This window comes from Erigeron canadensis, chromosome 3, assembly GCF_010389155.1.
Source record: "Erigeron canadensis isolate Cc75 chromosome 3, C_canadensis_v1, whole genome shotgun sequence".
Taxonomy (NCBI): domain Eukaryota; kingdom Viridiplantae; phylum Streptophyta; class Magnoliopsida; order Asterales; family Asteraceae; genus Erigeron; species Erigeron canadensis.
Genome location: NC_057763.1, coordinates 1000125 through 1006209, shown reverse-complemented (window position 1 = coordinate 1006209; position 6085 = coordinate 1000125). Strand labels below are relative to the sequence as shown.

General features: G+C 30.8%; 1 non-coding gene across 1 annotated transcript; it reads left to right on the top strand.

Moving 5' to 3' along the window:
- The first annotated feature begins 5795 nt into the window (after positions 1-5795).
- Positions 5796-5867, top strand: TRNAW-CCA. The gene has a single exon. It is a non-coding gene; the product is annotated as a tRNA-Trp (tRNA).
- Positions 5868-6085: the final 218 nt, after the last annotated feature.

The window sequence follows — 6085 nt, the reverse complement described above, 5'->3', positions numbered from 1 at the left end:
TATCATCCTTATTTATGATTTTTGTGAGATGGTTTAATAAACTCGATTTTTAAGCACTAATCATTACAGGTTAACTTCTTCATCTTCCATTATATTATAGAGCTGTATCAAATATCAAATGGAGTAACTTAGGTCCTTTGTCATTCAATTTATAAGATAGTTTTTTAGCTATTGTGTTTTTATTGGTTGGTCTCGGGATACTTTCATGATGTATTTGGAGAAGTTCATATGATGCAAGAAGAAAATCAGTAAGTGCTTTGTCTTTTTATGTTTTTAACGATTATTTTTGTATTGATTTATGTATGTGTTCGTAGTGTCTATGATAATATAATAGCATGTGTTTTTTTTTATCTCATCTATTATTTCATCTTAAAAGCTTCTAATATAAAGCTTTTCGTGCTTGAATGCAGAGATATTATTTTTGGAATTTAGATCTGAGCTTTTCTATTTTAAAGGCTTTTCATTTTAAAAGCTTCTACTATATATGTAGTTTATATTATAGTCTTACAATTTGTTACATAAATTTCAATATCCTAAAAAGAGTAAAACGTATTTGCAGAGAGCAGCATGAAGGGAAAAGTAGAGGTGGACCTTTGATAAGAAGCCGCCTGGAAGAGAAAAGTTTGGTCATTATAAAGTTCTCTCTGATTGATCTACTTGCAGATTACATCTTGTGGAAGCTTCATTTATAATGGTAATGGCTCAACTAATACTTTTAAATTCTCAAATAATTCTTATAACTAAAAGTCTTTCATCTAATATCTTTATTTATGCTTTGTTATAGCTTGTAGTTGGTTACTATTAATACTGTTGAGTCTTGGATTCGCTGATAAGACTTGCTCGCTGACGTGTGTCGTCAACGAGTGTTCAACGAGTCCAGTGACTTTCTTCAGCAGGTTGGATCTTGCCCAAATTGTTGGTCAAGGCGGGAAGATTTCAAACTAGATGAAGACAAGAGTCACATGGTGGTTCTTCCAACTTTAAAATACCTTATATGGAAAAGGTACAAGTTGGGACCAAAACTAGGGTCTTCTCTCTCATACCCGTTTTGGTAAAGAAGACAAGGGCTCTTGCATGGAAGTACAAGGAGCCAATGGGACGTCGACAACCACCATCTATCACCGTCAAAGAAAGACTGTGTTGCCCTAATTCTTCCTCTATATAAAGCAACACAGCCGCATTGTATCAAATGTGTTTGTCACCTTTAAAGTGTGTGTCACTTGTAATTGGTTAAGTTTTTAGTGTGTCTAGACTTAGCAATTACTTTGTTCATTTGTATTCTTGTAAGTCAAGTTTATAATATCGACCATGTATTCATCGTTTAATCAATGATACATATGATTATACTTGCATAGATTTATTACACTTGAACTTGTCATTGTTCTTGTTATTTATCTTCTTATTTACTTTCTTGTCTAGCTTAATTATAACATAAGTTGTGCATTCGTGGACTGTCAAATACGAAATTAGTGATTTTATGATTAATGTGTTGATTGAATATTTGCAAATGCAATGGCAGTAAAGCAAAGAGAAGCAACTAAAAACACTACTCGATTCATAATTCATTCACAGCTAGAAGTAGAACTACATTTTTAACATGTTTCTGCTCTATTAGATTTAGAATCCATTGAACTTTTCTGTTCTGCACACATTGGAAGGGCGAGTAAATAACTTTGGTTGTCCTTGGCACCCAATAAGTTTCTCTCAGGCTGTTCTAGATCTATTATTCACGTACATTAAATCAAACTTACTGAAACATTCTGCAGTCTAATAAAAGTTCAATCATTAACGTGTCAGGAATAGTGCTGCTTTGCATCTGCCGGGAGATAGAACCGCACATAGCCGTTTTGTGATACCATGGGAACTTTTCGAAAGTAGCACATGTGGGATAAAATAAAACACGCATTTAGGAGTAAAGATCTTGCCTAATGAATTGTTTTGAATGCTAATGGAATTAGAATAATTAAAATACTTCATTAGCTTAATTTTAGGGAATTCCGAATCTTTGTGGAACAATTAAGTCATTTGGCTCGAAACTTTTTATTTCTTTTTTACTTATTATTATGTTATTGTATCTATTGATGAATAATAAGGTTTTATGAAAAAACTTTCATTAGCTATTTAAAAAACTGGCAACAGAAATCATGCAAACAATATATTTAAAACACGACGTGCATAGCACGGGCATTTAAACCCTCGTATGTAAAAAATTTTAAATGATCACTTCATAACAATTTTCTTTTATTTAGCTAATTATCCCGGGTTTAACCCGGTATTCCTAAACAAGTTTCGTAAATACATGTTTATTATCATAATGAAACAAAAACAAACTATCGTAAGTAAAAATGTCTATATTTTAAAGGCAAGTAAACAATGTTATTATACATTAGGCTTATATTACATTAGGCCTGAAAGATTTAAAAACTTTCAAATGAAGGGACTAAAAATTTAAATTCAAAAGATGATGTCATAAATTAATTAGATAAAAAATACATAATTAATAAGAAAAAGTCTAATGATACCAAATAAGATTTTTTTAAAAAATATTATGTCATAATAATCTTACTTTATTTATATAAGAGATTGTTTTTCTCGATCAATAATAAATCTTAGTATTTGATTTGCACATTACTACATTACTTATTTATAGAAGTTGCATTATATAATTATTTGTATATGTTCGTGATCATGTGTCCTAAAGTACTCAATTAATTGCACCGGGAGTATATAATCGAAAATCTATAAGAAAATTTTTTATGTATTTGTTTTTTTATTTAGAAATCAACTATATTGTTCCACACAAATTCCACAATGTAGCCATTACAGGAGTTTAACTCACAACCTATAAGTTGATCATGACACATATAAATTCATTATTAACTTTGTACACATACTAATAGAATAGAATGACGTTTAAAAAATAATAATAATAATTGATGAAATAAAAACAGTTTTTAATGTAAAAATTCAAATAACCAAAAAATAATAATAATAATTGATGAAATAAAAACAGTTTTTAATGTAAAAATTTAAATAACCAAACAGCCTAGATAATACTTTACCATATTTAATTGTAATAGTATCCAATAGGGATTAGTATTGTAGAATGTAAACAACTCTATACGAATTGTCATAGTGTTGACAACCATATAAGCTGCTACTTGTAAATTTTTGATTAGTCGAATACATACAATTTATTGGATCTGAAAATTCATTACATACAATACACGAGATTGAAGTTCAATACACACTATGAAAATTTGTGTAAAGTTGTTTACATTCAGAGTAATAATCCCTATCTAATAACCAATAAGTTATAGGTTCGAGTTTTTTTTAAACAAATATATGAATATTGATTGGTGAGTTCACTGATTCGTAATATCCGATTTTAAAGAAAACATTCCACATAACTAAAATTCTCGAATTCTTCATAAATACAACGACATAAACGAAATTACAAAACTTGACACTTGATTTTTAACCTTAACCAATCATAATCCAAGAGTAAGATTTAAATTTATTCTTCCATCATCACCGTCATCACCATCATCATTATCATTCAGGTTAAAATCCGAAACCACATTATCACTACCAGCCGCGACAACCACCAAATCTCTAGACGTCCCCGTTTGATCCCTTGCTAAATATTCTCGACGACCAGCAGGACGACCTCTAACGTCACACGCTTTACCAATCACTCCCCATTGTGGTAAAAGCCTTGTTAAATCAACCACCTCATCATGACTACTACCATTAATAGCTAATTCGAGTGTATCGGGAGAGGATGTTGTAGTAACAACCCCTTCAGAATTAGTAGAACAAGATTTGTCTGAATTTGATGATGACATCGATATTACATCAAGCAATTTATGACAAACAATGATGTTTGCATTCATGGGATCATCCAATGGCAAAATGGGATACCAATCTTCATCTGAGTGGTCATCTTTATTCTCTATATGTATGTAAAGTTCCTTGAATGACTTGACTTTTTTTTGACATATGAAACATGTAAGGATGTCATCGTCATCTTTACATGGCAAGTAGTAATTAGTTTTACCCTCCATGCATATATATTTTAACTCAAACCAAGATTAAAATCAAGATGGGTCGATCGATCAAGTCGATCGATTTTTTCTTTTTGGTTATTGTTTTTGGGTATTGTGAATGATATAATTATTCTATTATACGTCCTAGCTTTATATAAAGATTGATTTATTTATGGAAGTATAGTTGGTTTTAAATTAGGATACCACCCACCAATTTGAGTTACCTTTTTTTAACACGTATCGTTGTCCGAGAGATATAACGGCCCAACAAGTAAGATACGGAATGAATGATATAAGGCCGGGCTAACGAAGGCCCAACAAGGAATCAATTGAGATATATGGGAATTTTGCCGAAACAAAGAAAGAAAGAAAAAAAAGAGATATGGAAATTAATATAGTTAGTTTTTTGCTTTTTTTTCAACATAGTATTTGTAAATTAAAAAAATGATTGTTGAGTATGAGAGCCTTGATAATAAGTAATCAGAACTCAATCTAAAAGTTGAATGAAATAATACTAAAATAGTTAATAAGAAAACATGCACATAAAATTTAGGTGGTTTAACACCCGAAATATCAACATATTTTTTATTTTGTATATAATTTTTTAACATTTACTTTTTCTATTAACCAATATACCCATTGAACATTAAAATTGTACATATTATGATAGATTTGACGAATTTCAAGCTACATTTCGTGTTCGTCCACAGGTTGCTTTTAGTTCGTTTTTAGCTGTTGCAAAGTCGTATTAATATTCTCATGAGGTATACATCTTAAACCATGTTTGCGTATCGAGCATACTCATGTTTTGTTGTATGTACGATTAGGTTAATTCTATTCATTGTTGGTATAAGCTTTTCTAATTTTTAGTGATTGGGGCTTGTGATTTCTAGATCATGTAGAGGCAGATTGTTTTTCTCGGAGTATAGAATTTTTCTTATTAGATTTATGACTATAAAACAAGCAAGTCCCAATCACAAATTGAGAGCCTGATTGTTTTTCTCGGAGTATAGAATTGCCATTCTTCGATTATTGTGATTCTTTCATTGCGATTATCAGGTTCTCATTGCAATCTTCCATTATCTCATTGCAATTTTCCATTATTGCGATTCCCAGATTCTCATTACAATTCTTGCAGGATATTGTCTATTTTGTGATAATTCAAAAAAACATATCTATTTTGATACAGTCAAAATGAAAACAGACTACTGACACTAAAATCGATAAAACAACTCTGTATAAGATAACAAATGGGCATTAAAAATATTGAGAACGCAATTACTATTCAGAAAAAGAGAAATTGCCTTTAAAAAATTCCATTTACACATTTGTTTGATATGATTAATAGATCGAATTAACCTCATTTCGAAACAACATAAATGTCTAATCTAATACTTCACCATTTTCGTGTTTCTATCTTCTAATCAACCTCCTGACGATCATGACTTGATACCATTGATAAAACTCAAACTCGAAAATAATGTTGATGGTTGTGCGCATTCGGGCATGTAGCATATCATATTATACCGACGAGAATCCGAATGATTCTTCATATGATCATAAAGAGCTTAAACGATTGGAGGTATTGCCATCTTCATTACCACAAGATAGAGAGTGATATCGTTTTATACTCCCCATATTGTATTTTAATCTGCAAACTAAAGATTATATACAAACTATAAAAACTAATTGCTTAATCAGAGTGTTTAACGTATTTATTAGTGAAATCCTCTACGTATAACACCAGGATCCTTGGCGCAATGGTAGCGCGTCTGACTCCAGATCAGAAGGTTGCGTGTTCGATTCACGTAGGGTTCAATCCCTGAATATGTTGTGTCTATCTTTTTTCCTAAATTGTTTAATATCTCTTTTGGGCCAAAAATAATACTTCAAGTTGCAAGTTAGGCCTTTTTTTCACACATCCAATCCAATAATTGCAAAGCTAGTCGACTAATTAATATTTCTTTTTGAACAATACTTCAAGTTGCAAGCTAGGCTTTTTTTTCACACATCCAATCCAATACACGGGTCAAAAA